Here is a 15,467-nt window from a genome sequence, read left to right as displayed (position 1 = left end):
TTTAATTCTTTACCTCACTTTGAAATCAAGTATTTTCCAATTTTATTTTGATATTCCATTTGAATTTCCTTCTCTGCACATAAATTCTGATGTAGATATGAATTATTTGTGCCCCTGACCTTTTTGTCAGAAAAAAATTGATGAAAGGAAACTTGTGGAAGTAGCCTCAATTTGTTGTAAACAGTTTATGTGGTGTCCCATGAACTTATGAGATGATATAAAAATCTACTCTGCGAGATTTTTTTTTTTTTTAGTATCTTTTACTTGGCAGCAATTTAATTTTGTTTAATGCTTGTCACTATGAATAAATTCTATAACATCCTTAACAAAGCAAAGAACAAACAAAAGATACAACCCAAGAAATGAGCCTTTTGCAAGGTCTTCTCTAATGCCCTTAACAGAATTATAAGCCCTCTGTGTTCCCACATCATGCTGTGGACACACCTCTAACATAGCATATATATGAATGTGTATAGTATATTATAAACTTTGATGGTGATGTTTCTTCCAGAAGGGTTCATAGTCATTTCTAAGGATACAAAAATAACCCAAAAAACAAACAAAAAAATCACACACACACACGCACACCTCAAGATGCCATAAATTAAAAGTGCAGAGAATGAAGAAATAAAAATGTGGGTAGAGACAAAACAGAACCAGGGACAAAGCTAATAATGCATGTAGGAATGACCTTCACATTTGCTATAGCTGGGCCATGAATTTATCTCTAAGCTGATAGCCTCATTGGTCCCACAGTTCATGGTGTCCATTGATAAAAAAACAAACCCATTATTCTGCAAAAGTAAAACTATTCCCTAAATTGAGATCAGATTGGATTGTTTCCCAGGGATGCTCTTAAGAGAACATTGTGTTGTATCAGAAGCAGTGTCCTTGACAGCATCACTGACAGGGTGGCCATTTCATAAGGATGCCTCTTATAGCTGGATGGCAGCACACCCAAAAAAGATTCAGCAGGTTACACTGAGGCGGGGGGCTGTCTCAGTGATCATAGATAGCATCACAGGTTTTATCTCCCATACCTAGGACAGTTATTGGCATATAGCAGAGAGCAAAAAGTATTTGTTGAGGGAATGTCAAATGGAGAATACCCAGTTTGAAGACTTTCTCTAGAAAGTCCCCTGTAGGGCATTTGGGTGGCTCAACCAGTTAAGCATCTGCCTTCGGCTCAGGTCATGATCTCAGCGTCCTGGGGTCAAGCCCCACTTTGGGCTCTCTGCTCACCTGGAAGCCTGCTTCTTCCTCTCCCTCTGCCTGCTGCTCTTTGCTTGTGTTCTCTCTCTCTCTGTCAAATAAATAAAACCTTAAAAAACCCCTCTAATTTCCAAGACTTAAAATCTTGCTCCCCAACTCTGTACCCCTTTTGTAGTTATCTAACAACACAGCTGTGAAATAATTCTTCTACTCTTGAGTTAAACTGCCACTTCAGTATTTTTTTTAAAAAGATTTTTATTTATTTGAGAGAGAGAGAGAAAGGAAAATGCACAAGCAGGAGAGGGGCAGAGGGAGAGGGAGAGAGGATCTCAAGCAGAGTCCACACTGAGCATGAAGCCTTAACCCAGGGCTTGATCCAAAGACCCTGAGATAATGACCTGAGCTGAAACCAAGAGTCGGACACTTAACTGACTGCACCACCCAAGTGCCCTGCCATTTCACCATTTTAATGTTAAATTTCTTATGTTTTCTCCACATATGAGAGGCCAGAGGCATTTGTCTGTGTGTATACACACTTGCTGGTGGTGGTGGTAGTGGTAGTATTGGGTTAGGAAAGTACTGTACTCATCAAATTGGGAAGTCAGTTTGCAGGTGACCTTGAGAGTGCCACTGGCTTAAATCCAGACTCCCACACCCAGGCTTTCCTTTAGAGGAGAAGTAGGGCTTATGATGATGTCAGGGTGTGCCTTTGCCATCATTTTCTATGTTGAGCTTCAGGAAGATGCAGTGATAGGTTCAGTAGCACAGGCATCAAAAGAGACTCAATGCTGAGATAGCAGCCACTGTCTCACAGCTTTTTATAGCCCTGTAGGGGGAATGGGGTTGACCTGAGTCCACAGGTTGGTGTTTAGTCATTTTACCTGGCAGGGTTGGAGCTTGGGGGTAGGGTGTGGCATAAGGGATATCACCACCTCTCATTCCTGATGTCATTGACATTGTAAAGGTGTTTCAGAGCAAGAACCTGGTCTCTGTGTCCAGCTTTCTATCTACAGAGTCATGGTCATGTCTTAATTATGACAATGTTCTTCATCTTCTGATGTGTCACCTTACCTTATTCTTGTTTCAGCAGCAATGGCACTGCACTGCCAGACTTAGGATAGGAATCTGGGAGAGATAATGTAGTGGCTAAGAATATGGATTCTGGAAACTGACTTCCTTGGTTTGGATCCTGGCCCCCCAATAAGCAAGTTATTTATCCTTTCTGTGTCTCAGTTTCCCCATCTGTAAAAGAGGATAATGATAGTACCTAGCTTATAGGATTATTGTGAAGATTAAATAGTTAATGAGTTAATGTAAAGTACAGGTATCTACAAGTAGTAAACATTATATAAGCATTTGCTAGTAATAATGGTCAAAGAATTACTATCTTATGCAAATACAGGAACTAACAGAGCTAGTAAATCAACATGATATTGACTTACTAAAATGTTGATTGAGTGCATCTTATGTGCTAGGGGCCTTTATAGGTCAATGAGACAGTGTTGACCATGACAAACATAATCCTCCCTTACAGAGGTTGCAGATGAATGAGAGCACAGACATTAAGCTAACAATTACACAAATATGTAAGGCAGTTCTCTTAATGGGGAAAATGAACCTTGACCCAAAGTTCATATATTTCAGTCTTGTTTTTTTTTAATTTTTATTTATTTATGATAGTCACACAGAGAGGGAGAGGCAGAGACACAGGCAGAGGGAGAAGCAGGCTCCATGCACCGGGAGCCCGACATGGGATTCGATCCCGGGTCTCCAGGATTGTGCCCTGGGCCAAAGGCAGGCGCTAAACCACTGCTCCACCCAGGGATCCCTATTTCAGTCTTAAGAATTCCAGCATACAGTGGTGACAGTGTCCCTTTTATATATATATATATATATATATATATATATATATATATTTTTTTTTTTTTTTTTAAAGAAAAGGGTATTCTAATACTGTGGGACAAATTGCCCCCAAAGTGTAACAAGTTATTTATTTGCTCAAAATTCTGCTATCAGGGCAAGGCTTAGCAGGCATAGCTCATCTTTGTTCTATGTGGTGACTGCTGGGATGGTTCAACTAGGGCTAGAAGGTCCTTCCAAGCTGGGCAATTCACATGCTGTCTGTTAGCCAGGAGCTCAGCTGGGATGGTTGGTTAGGACCCCAGTTTTCTTTCACATGATCTCTTTACATGACTAAGCTGGGTTTCTCACAGCATGACAGCTAGGTTCTGAAGAGAAATACCCCAAGAGGATAGGCCACAATGTACAAGCATTTAGCAAGGCTTGTACTTGTTAATGTCTGGCCAAAGCCAGTCCCTTGGCCAAGTCCAGAGTCAGTGTAGGGAGGGACTATAGAAAGGTGAGAAATGAGAATCAATGGGGTCTAGTAAAGTAATAGGTTACCACAGAGAAGCTAAATCTACCTTTTACAAAAAAATATTTTTGTTCTTTTTTCTCTTCAATCACATTTACCGTATCTACTATCTCCAAGATATTGGGAGAAGTCACATAGGTGGAAAGTGACGTCTTTTCTGTATCAAAAGCTCTCTGGAGAGTGGTTAAAAACATTTGTTACAAACATATCATTTATTTTATTTATTTTTTTTACAAACATATCATTTAGAGTTATATTATTCTATGTGTGTAGAAAGAGTAAACTTCATTAAACTGTGTTATTTTGATATGCAGAGATGGAGCTTTGCTGGCAAAATGAGTGACAAGGTAGGAGAGTTTTGTGGTTGTCTGAATAGTGTAAAAGCATAGACATACAAATCTGTTGCCAAGAGGAGCCAAACCATGGTCAGGAAAATGCCACTGGGTGTCCAGTCTGAAGTATAAAAGCAGCTAGGTCAGTATGTGGCAGGAAGGATACCGACAGGCTTGGGAGAATAGAATAGCTTAGGGGTAACTCTGTGAAATGTGAAATTATGCTGGCTGCTTGCTCACTAGTTTGAAAGTCCCTTAAACTGTGGAGCTGTGTCTGGCTTAACTTCTCCATCCTCAACACTTAGCTCTCTGCCTGATACAGAGGAGGCACTCTAAGTGGTGAACGGATACAGACATTAAGGTTTGAAGAAACAGCAGAATTGTAAGCCAGTCCCTCTTTTTAAGATTCTGATGCCATGAAATAAATAGAATGATCCTTTAGAAATATGTCACTTCAATAAAAATTGGTAGTGGCAGAGCTCCAAAAAAAAGGTTACTCCTCTGCTTAAAATCCTTTGATGATTTCCTTTTTCCACCTAGATATCCACATGACTTCTTCTTTTAGGTCTGTGCTCAAAAAAGGCCTTTCATAATATTCAAAATATCCACATCACTTTCTATATTGCTTTTTCCTTATAGCATTTATCTTTACATGACCTATATATTTCTTTATGTTCTGCCCCTCCCCATTAGATTGTTAGCTTTTTTTTTTTTTAAATTTTTTTTCTTTATTTATTTATGATAGTCACACAGAGAGAGAGAGAGAGAGAGGCAGAGACACAGGCAGAGGGAGAAGCAGGCTCCATGCACCGGGAGCCTGACGTGGGACTCGATCCCGGGTCTCCAGAATCGCTCCCTGGGCCAAAGGCAGGCGCCAAACCGCTGCACCACCCAGGGATCCCGATTGTTAGCTTTTTGAAAGCAGGAACTTTTTGTTTAAATTTGGTAGCCATAGTACCTAAAACAATGACAAGTAGGAGGTGCTCAGAAATACTTGTTGAGTGAATGAATAAATGTATCAGCCAATGGAGAGCTAGAACTCCTCTGATCTAGGAATGCATTTGAGTACTGCAACTGGGCCAGGGCTTTGCTCATCCCATATAACCACTGGATTCTTTTTTTTTTTTTTTTTTTAACCACTGGATTCTACAATTGGCATCTTACTCTGCTTGCTCTATCTCATTTTTCTTCATCTCTCTATTCATCTACTTTTTATATACAATTCAGTGAATTGCAGATAACAGTACCTTTTGTCTTTCAATATTTCAGCTTGTGTATCATTAACTAGAGTTCAATATTTGTTTAAAGTTTTTTAGGTAAGTTTACATAGAAAGAAATGCGCAAGTCTTAATTGTACAATTTTGATGAATTTTGACAGACACATGTATCAGTTAACCCAAACCCTTATCAAGATATAGAATATCACTATCACCAAGAAAGTTCTTTCAAATGCCTTTTTCAGTCAATTCCTGGCCCTGTTTTTAGAGAGATAATCAGTGTTATGATTTTTTTCCACTATAGATTTTAGTTTTCCATGTTCTAGAAATTAATATAAATGGTATTAGTATAAATGGTTTTGCATAGGATTCTTTTAATAGCATGGAATAATTTATATTGCTTTCTTGTGACATTTAAATAAACATATGACATACATTTGTTTGTATGTTATCAGTTTTCTCTCCACTAGACTGAAAAGGTGTTTTTATTTTGTTCATTTCTGTATTTCTTATACCTTAAACTGTACCTATCAATATAGCAGGTACTCAATAAATATTTGGTTTTTTTTTAAATTTATTTATGATAGTCACACACACACACAGAGAGAGAGGCAGAGACACAGGCAGAGGGAGAAGCAGGCTCCATGCATCGAGAGCCCAATGTGGGATTCGATCCCGGGTCTCCAGGATCGCGCCCTGGGCCAAAGGCAGGTGCCAAACTGCTGTGCCACCCAGGGATCCCCTCTCAATAAATATTTGTAAGTAAGTGGGGAAAAGAAGTAGGAACATCCATTTCAGTATTGGATAGGAGGGCATTGAAGGGTAAGAAGTTGAGTATTGCTGGTACAAGGCTAGGAGTGAGGAGATGGTGGGAGGGAAGGCAGGACAAGTTAGAACTTCCTGTGACTTTCTCCTTAATATGTTTATAAGACATTTAAGGAGAGACCAGCACAACATCTGTGATTTACACAAATAAGAATTGCTGATTGAAATAAAAATTATAACATGAACCATCAATGATATGAATGTCACTACTTGGGATAATGGTGACTATTCCCTGAACTCTTAGAAATATAGAAACTTGAAGGAGTTAAGCTATGAAATCAACCCATAGTAGGAAGTTAACACAGTCCTAAAAGCAGGAGTTGAAAAACAATAAGGTGTTAAAAAAAAAAAAAAAAAAAAAAAGAAAACCAATAAGGTGTAAATTATAGGTGGTAGATCTTAAAGTAAATTATAGGGTATAGTTTATGGATGCATTAGCATGTTTACACTGTGATGTATAGGATAGAACTTCTCTATTGGTGTGTCAATTATAGATGGGACTACCAAGAATTTGAAAAGATTATGATTAAGGAATTTTAATCAGAAAACATATATTTTGTTTCATCATGAAACCCAATGTCAAAAAGGTAACATTCACAGGGGCACCTGGGTGGCTCATTTGGTTAAGCGTCCAACTCTTGATTTCATCTCAGGTTATGACCTCAGGGTTGTGGGATTGAGCCCCAAGTCCCGCTCTATATTCAGTGTGGAGTCTGCATGAGATTTTCTTTCCCTCTCCCTCTGCCCCTCCCCCTGCTCACACAGACATGCTCTCAAATAAATAAATAAAGTCTTAAGAAAAAGAATAAAAAGGTAATATTTATAGAAACATACTCGTTTCTTATGAAAAATTTTAAAGTATTTACTTTAAATATTTAGCCAAAATCAATACTATTTTTCCAAATACTGTTTTTAATTTTTCTTATCATAGTTAATTATAAAAAAAGGTAATGATTTTTTTCACCAAGTTCCTTGTAATTTTGCCCCAGTGTTTTGTGAATATGATTTAATCTTTGTACTGTAATATTAAAAGTTTGGGGAGGAATAGGAATTATTACCTTATCTACAAAGAGAAATAAAATGATATCAGTAGAAAATAGGAAGAGTTTGTTAGGCTGGATTCCCCCAGAAACAGACACTAGGCAAGGATTTTAGCATGTCATTTAGGAGATGATCCAAAGAGGCCCCAGTAGGGGAGTGGAGAAGAGAGGCTGGGATGGGAAGGAAGCCAATGTGCAGGCTACCACTCAGGGCAACTGGGGCTTAGTGTTGCTAGAGAGCCTCTGGGAGACAGCGTTGCACATACTTCAAAATTGTTTCACCCTAAGATGAGGAAACAAATTTACCCATCCACTTTTTTTTTAATCCATCCACTTCTTTTTTTTTTTTTAAGATTTATTTATTTATTTATGAGAGAGAGAGAGAGAGAGAGAGAGGCGGTGGGGGGAGAGAGGCAGAGACACAGGAGGAGGGAGAAGCAGGCTCCATGCCGGGAGCCTGATGTGGGACCCAATACCAGGACTCCAGGATCGCGCCCTGGGCCAAAGGCAGGCGCTAAACCGCTGAGCCACCCAGGGATCCCTCCATCCACTTCTTTACATCATTTCACAAATGATCCCAGGGGTATAGATCCCCTCACTTCTGGTCTCTATGCACTCAGGAAAGGCTCCTGGGTCCAGAGGAAGCCTGCAGATAGAGTTGTGGGTGCCTGCAGTGAGAAGATTTTGGATATATGAAACATGCAACTAAATTTATAGCTCACTAGGTTTTGTTTCTATCCCCACTAAGTGATCTTTATTATTTGGCATCTCACCTGGGTCTGCCTACAGAGAAGAATATGTCTTGTCCAGTTGATGCTGCCTCCAAAACATCTCTTGAATCAGTCTGTCTTTTTCCTCTTGTCTGGGCTGCTGACATCCTTTGCACTATATCAGCATACTCCTAACTGCTCTCACCTTTTCTGTTCTTGCCCCATGCACCCCACCTCCCACCCCATCCATTCTTCCTCACAGCAGCCATACCATCCAATGAAACAAAAATCAAATAATATTATTCCCCTGGCTAACTCTTCAGAGCTTTTTCATTGAATATAGGACAAGCCCACATAGTTCATAAATGGTTTACTATCTGACCCTTGCTCAGATCTCATCATTTCCTTTCATTGTCCACTCTTCAGCTCCACTGGAGTTCTAGCATGCCTGAAAGAACGTGCTTAAGGCTTGCTGTAGGGCTTTTGTATATTGCTCTTTTTTCAGTGTAGATCATAGATCTGGAATATTCTCCTGTCTTCCCTTGTCTGTGTCCTTTTGAACCTTCTGGGCTTGGTTTATTTCCCTTTCCTCAGACAGGTCTTTTCTGACACCTCTCCCCTTTCCTTCCCAACCTATCCCCCACCAACAAAATAAAACAAAACAAAACAAAAAACAAAAACAAATCCCCCCAAAACTAAAAACAAAATGAAGTTTCCCTCTTCCCAGGATTCTGTACTTTTCTTTCTGAGCAAATCTCTGGACTCTGTAATCTCCCCAGGTTGGTCTTTTGGTTCCAATTGCTGTTCCCTTAGATTAGGATTCTCAAAGTCTCAAAGAAAGAACGGCCTTCAGGGACCAGAGAAGTTATAGATGAGTTGGAGGGAGACAGTGGCAAACGGGAGAGCACATGATAGTCATTCACAATTTTGGCTATTTGTTGCCAGAATTTGCTGGATTTATTGATTTTTTTTCAAGAGACTAAGAATCCCGATTTTCACGTGAGATCTTCTAATTTATAACTGTTGGAATTAAAATATAATTAAAACCCCCTGAGAAGAATAGCCAGAACAATCTTGAAGAAGAGCAAAGTTGAAAGTCTCATAACTCCTGATTTTAGATGTTATTACAAAGCCACAGTAATCAAAACAGGTAGTACTGGTATAAAGACAGACATATAGAGTAATGGAATTGAACAGAGAAGCCAGAAATAAACCCTTACATATATGGTCAAAATGATTTTTAACAAAGATTTCAGGACTGTGCAGTAGGGAAAAGACAATGTTTTCAACAGATGGTGTTAGGAAAACAGAATATCCACAGGCAAAAAGGATGAAGTTGGATGTGTGTTTACCTTACACCATATAAAAAATGACCAAATGGGTCAAAGATCCAAATATAAGATCTAAAACTGAAAAAAAACAAGGGAAAAACTTCCAATGATTTTTTTTTAGATATGATGCCAAAAGCACAGGCAGCAAAAGTATAGATAAATTGAACAACATCAAAATTAAAAATTTCTGTGCATCAAAGGGCACAATCAATGGAGTGAAAAGGCAATCTATAAAATGGGAAAAATATTTGCAAATCATATATGTGACAATGGATTAGTATCTAGAATATAAAAAGAACTTATACAGTGCAACAATAACAAAATAACTTGATTTAAAAATGAGGGACCAAAAAGAATAAAAAAATGGGCAAAGGACTTGAATAGATATTTCTCCAAAGAAGATATATGAATGGCCAACAAACATATGAAAAAGTGTTCAACATTACTAATCATTAGAGAAATGCAAATCAAGGCCACAATGAGATTATTACCTCACACCCACTAGGATGACTGCTATAAAAAAAAAAAAAAAAAAAGCCAAACTAGAAAATAACAAGTGTTACCAAAGATGTGGAGAAATTGGGGGCACCTGGTGGCTCAGTTGGTTGGGCCTCTGCTTTTGGCTCAGGTCATGATCCCGGGTGCCTGGGATCAAGTCCTACATTGTTCTCCCTGCTCAGTGGGGAGTCTGCTTCTTCTTCTGCTCTTCCTCCCTGCTCGTGATCTCTCTCTTTCTCAAATAAATAAATAAAATCTTAAAAAAAAAAAAAGATGTGGAGAAATTGCAACCCTTGTGTTCAAAGCAAAATGGTGCAGCTTCTATGGAAAACACTAGGTGGTTCCTCAAATGTCAAAAATAGAATTAGGGACACCTGCGTGGCTCAGAGGTTGAGCGTCTGCCTTCGGCTCAGGACGTTGATCCTGGAGTTCCGGGATCGAGTTTGGCATCCGGCTCCTGCATGGAGCCTGTTTCTCCTCTCTCTGCCTGTGTCTCTGCCTCTCTCTCTCTCTGTGTCTCTCATGAATAAGTACATAAAATCTTAAAAAAAACACAAAACGAAAAAACCAAAAAATAGAATTATTGTATGACCCACCAATCCCACTTTTGGGTATATATCCAAAAGAATTGAAGGCAGGATCTTGAAGAGATATTTGTACAATCATGTTCATAGCATGATTATTCATTATATTCATATTATTCATAATAGCCATAAGATGGGAGCAATCCAAACATCCATTGACTTGACGGACAAATCAGTTGTAAACAAAGTGTGGTGTATATATGCAGTAGAGTGTTATTTAGCCTTAAAATGGAAGTTTTGACCCATTACAAGTAATGAAACTGGAAGACATTATGCTAAGTGAAATAAGCCAGTCACAGAAAGGCAAACTGCATGGTTTCATTTCACTTATGTGCTGTATCTAGAATGGTCAAATTCATGGAAACTGAAAGTAAATTAGTGGTTATCAAGGCTAGAGGAGGGGGAAATGGAAGTTGTTTAATGCATAGTTTCAGTTTTGCAAGATTAAAAAGTTCTGGAGATGGATTCAGTACACTGTGAATATACTTAACACTATTCAGCTGTATACTTAAAAATGGCTTAGATGTTAACTTTTATGTGTATTTTGCCACAATTATAATTTTTTTGAATTTGAAAAAGGAAAAAAAGGCCCTCAAAAACCTTGATCAGGCCAACAAAACACATCTATCATGCTGTACAGTTTGAAATCTTTGCCTTCTTAACTTGAATCTCTCTTTTTTTTTAAACTTTTTATTTACTTATGATAGTCACACAGAGAGAGAGAGAGAGGCAGAGACATAGGCAGAGGGAGAAGCAGGCTCCATGCACCGGGAGCCCGACGTGGGATTCAAACCCGGGTCTCCAGGATCGCACCCTGGGCCAAAGGCAGGTGCTAAACCACTGCGCCACCCAGGGATCCCCTTAACTTGAATCTCTAACTTGATCATGCATCAGGATAACCTGGTGGGTTTGTTAAATCAGATTGCTGGGCTACACTCCCAGTTTCTGAATCAGGAAGCCTGGGGTGAGGCTTGAGAATTTGCATTTCTAACAAGTCTGTAGGTGTTGTGAGGCTACTGCTACTATTCAAGGATTATACTTTAAGGGCTACAACATAAGATAATACCACAAACAACTCTTTATTAATTTCTGTGTATCTGTGATATGTCTTTTTAGGGTCTGCGAAAGTCTTAAGTGTTTGTCACCCCCCTTGTGCCATTTGTGCCATGTGACCCTGCTTCTGTGGCCAGTAATATGCTATAGGCAAAGGGCTAGTTCTAATAGGTTGGGCATGGAAACTGCCCAGTTTTGCACAATATATAGTAAATAATCAAATTTTGAATGCAAGATACGCTAAGGCAGGGCAGGTAGAAGCAGAGGTTAAGAGAAGCTTAATTCTGAGGGAACTGTCAAGTGACCACAGCTACCCTGGTTTTACCTCCAGCAGTGTGAATCACATTCCACTACCATGAGGGCTGTGTGGCGGCTAAGATGCTTCCTGTGCTCCCCTACTTCCTGGTATGACCCTAATATAAACCTCATCTTTTCTGCTAAAAAGAGGAAGTCTCTTTTCTGTGCTTCTCCCACCCTATTTTGCTAGCTCTGGTATCTCTATCATACCGTTGACCCTGCTTTTCTATCGAAGGAAACAATATTCCACCTTGATCAAGAAATGTGACTCCTTAAGAAGCTCAGTTTTTATTTAGTTTGGGAAAAATTAACAAACTATGCCTTCACCCACAAGATAGGAATTTTTCCAACTGCCAAAATGCCTTCGCATAATTGCAATACGCGACTCTGCGGGAACATCCTGTAATTGCTATAAGAATCGGTAAACCCATCTCAATCCCGCATGGCATCCCGCTGCTTTTCTCCTCCCTAACCGCCTGTCAGCCAGTTCATTTAGTGAGACAGCATTAAAACAATCTTATCAGGTTTCGCTACCGCTAGCCCCTCCAACCCCTTCTCCCAGGGAAAAGAGAGAGTCGGTTGCAGTTTTTAAAGAAGGCAGGAAAACAATGCCACAGCTGGTTCTGTCTGCAGCGGAAAAGATGGCCTTATAAAGGTAGTGAGCTGCTTCTAACAAAGGGAGAATCCCGGCACTGCACAGTTGCCTAGAAACGGCCACAGAGGGGAGAGCTGCCGGAAGTCTCTCCAGGCTCCGAGACCGAGAAGTGGTGCTAGGGAAGAGGCTTGTAGAGGGAGAGAAGCTGTGCTCATCCCCAACGGGAAAATCGCCGGAAACCGCACTAGGTCCTCGGCCCCGCAGGGACCAATAGGGGCTGACGCTTCCGCATCCGGGCATTGGGCGAGACTCTTTCAACCAATCTTTGGGCGGGCACTGGTGACGTCACTCGTTGTGCTCCAGCGTGTGTCGTCATCCCACAGCGCCGGAAGTGGTGCGGCTCTGAACAGTGACTCGGCTTGTCTGTCTCCACAGTCTCGAGGTAAGGCGGTTGTCGGCCTACCTCCTTTGCTGGCCGGGTGGAAAGCGGTGGTTGTGGGCCCTGGGCCGGGGCCATTACTACCCTTGAATGATGTTCCTTGAGTAACGTTTTTAATGGCTTCTTTCCCGTCAGGCTTTGCCCCATCCTCGGGCTGTAGGCGTCTCGCTTTGCTCAAGCTCCCTTGGGCCGTTTTTCGGAGGCCCTCAGGTTGGTCGCCGCGCCACCTCACGTTCGTTCACCCGGCCCCCTCCCCTAGCTTGGTCACAACACAAACAGACAAAAGATTAGAGAATGGGCACTGTTCAGCCCAAGCAGGCGGCTCAGGTTGTCAGGAAGGACATTGTTTCCTCCAGAAACGCTCCCTGAAAGGAACTTGAGGGGCGTTCACATCCTCCTCAACAGGCCTAATGGGAGGGCCAGAAGAAGCAAGCTTTTCCTCACGCAGCCGGTGTTGGTTCAATAGAGCAGAGGTATAATTTCCATATGGAATTAATGCCCAGGTTTAGAGCCTTTAGGGAATCTAACTTATATTGGGAATCATTAGAATACTTGAGGCAGGACTGGACACGTGAGGAGACAACACAGATTTGTGTCCTTCCACCTTAGTTGCACAGTCAGTGCTGTGGGATGATCTTACTACTTGTCCTTAGCTCTTGTCTTCAGCGTTAACCAGCGATAATAGTGTCAAACTCTTACTTTTTGCTAGACACTGAAAGTGCGTACTTCCTCATTGAGTCTTGTGACAACCATGTGTTGTAGAGCAATTTTTAAAATAAGATTATTTATGTATTTATTCATGAGAGACACAGAGAGGCAGAGACATAGGCTGAGGGAGAAGCAGGTTCCCTATGGGGAGCCGGATATGGGACTCCCATCCCAGGACCCTGGGATCACAACCTGAGCTGAAGGCAGCCCCTCAACCGCTGAGCCACCCAGGTGCCCCTAGAGAGCAATTCTTAATGTTGTTTTACAGCTAAAGAAATAAAGGCGTAGGTTAAATAACTGGCATCAAGTCACACAGTGGTGGATAGGTAATGGAGCCACAATTTGAACTCAAGCAGTTGCACTTAAGAAGCCTGGATGTTATCCACTTTGTTACGATGATTTTTTTCAACTGTTCATTAAGCTCTCAAACCCCTCCCTCTTACCTACTATTTTATGGAGAAAACATCTTTTCTGTCGTGTCTATGGCCTTGTCTGTATAAACACTGTCACACTTCTCAGATCCCTAGTCACCTGTCTCTCAACCCCCCAAACTAGAAAGAAAGATGACTTTTTTTTTTTTATTTAAGATTTTATTTATTTATTGGTGAAAGACACACAAGAGAGAGGCAGAGGGAGAAGCAGACTCCCTGCGAGGAGCCAGATGTGGGAATCGATCCTAGGACCCTGGATCAGGCCCTGAGCCGAAGGCAGATGCTCAAACATTGAGCCACCCAGGTGCCCTGAAAGGAAGACTTCTTAGTGATCCACCTTCCTTTAGCTGTCATCCGGTAATCCTATTCCCCTTCTTATCCATCTATTTTATACTATTTTAAAGAGTATTCTAAATTCTGTCTCCATTTCCTCACCTTTCCTTCCTTTCTGCTGTCTAGCTTTCAGACCTATATTCCCCTGAAATTTTAACCTTAAAGTCACAGTAATTGATTATCAAACCAAAGAGACATTTTCCAGTCACTTTTGGATCCCTTTGCTGCTTTTGAAACTCTTACTTCCTGCTGCTTTGCTTTCTAGGACAATACAACTGATTTAACAAACATTTATTATGATACAGAGATGAAGAAGACAGATGCTTTTCTGCAAGGAACTTACATTCTAGCTGTTTCTCCATGTACCTCTCACCAGCCATTTCTCCTGTGGATAGTCTTTTTTTTTCCTCCCCTAAAGTGTTGGGTGTTTCCAAGGCTTGTGACTTTGACCGACTGCTCTTTTCTTTCTGTATACACCGCCTGGGTGAACACATCAACTAGCTTGGTTTTAATTCCCTTCTACATGCTCCCAAATCAAAGTTGTTAGGTTAGACCCTTTTTCTGACTTTCACCGTCACCTCTGACCACTCTGCTAGACAGCTCTGCCTTGTACAAGTCCCATAGACAGTTCAAATTCACAGATCTGAAGCAGAACTCCGTGTCTTTCCTGTACTTGCTCTTGTCACATAGATCACTAAGTTCTGATGATTTTGCCCCCTAAATATTTCTCAAATCTATGTTTTCTTTATCCCTACTGTTGTACTACTTTAGGCACCATCATTTTTCACCTGAAATATGATTGCCTTCTGAATGATTTCCTCGCCTCGTGTCCTCTTCCCCACATATCTTCTCAAATGAGGTAATAGAAGTAACACCTAACCTCCTCCCCCAAATGATCTTTGACACAAATCTGTGTCAAAGTCCTGCTTAGTAACATTTAAATGTCTGCTTATTCATTTGATTTTTTTTTTTTTTTTTAGCAAATATTTATTGTTTACTAAATTGAAAAATCCAGTGGAACTTTTCAAGTTTGAGCTTCTCAGCCAGTCACCCAGGGCTCTGCTTATTCTAGACCTGCTTGTGTCTCCATCCTCTTTTTAGTCTCATGTTTTAGGTTGCAGCAACACCGAACTGCTTCTTCCTGTGTACTCTGTAATTTCTTTGTTTATTGCTTTGTTTAAACAATTTCTTTGTTTATTCCCCTTGACTTGAATTGTCTTGTTTCCTTTATCTACTTCCTTCTCACCTAATTGGAATGACCCTTTCACCTAGTTAACCTACTTTATATATAGGACTCATTTTAAGTCTACCTCCTATAGGAAATCTTCCTTGACATCTCCTTTCTCCAAGTCTGAGTTGGGTACTCCAGCCTTGTGCTCCCATGATACTCTGCACAGACCAATCATTATACATACTACATTGGTTATAAGTGTTTTTGTGTTTCTCTCCCCCACAAGACTGAGCCTTTTGAAGGTAGGAATGATACAT

General features: G+C 40.6%; 1 protein-coding gene across 17 annotated transcripts in view; it reads left to right on the top strand.

The window, feature by feature from the left end:
- Positions 1 to 15,467, top strand: part of APTX (aprataxin) — a 53,393-nt gene that overhangs the window by 11,134 nt on the left and 26,792 nt on the right. For 2 of the 17 annotated variants that reach the window (XM_025432919.3, XM_025432914.3), the window contains exons 1-2: positions 12,404 to 12,510; positions 12,643 to 12,717. The exons of 1 other annotated variant lie outside the window; for it this stretch is intronic. The gene's annotated coding sequence lies outside the window, so the exon portion shown is untranslated. 14 more of the 17 variants (XM_035697109.2, XM_035697104.2, XM_049091852.1 and 11 more) reach the window with 13 other exon arrangements.

Source organism: Canis lupus, chromosome 11 (assembly GCF_003254725.2).
Source record: "Canis lupus dingo isolate Sandy chromosome 11, ASM325472v2, whole genome shotgun sequence".
NCBI classification, from domain to species: domain Eukaryota; kingdom Metazoa; phylum Chordata; class Mammalia; order Carnivora; family Canidae; genus Canis; species Canis lupus.
The sequence above is the reverse complement of the archived record's forward strand: the minus strand, read 5'-3'. Positions and strand labels throughout refer to the sequence as shown.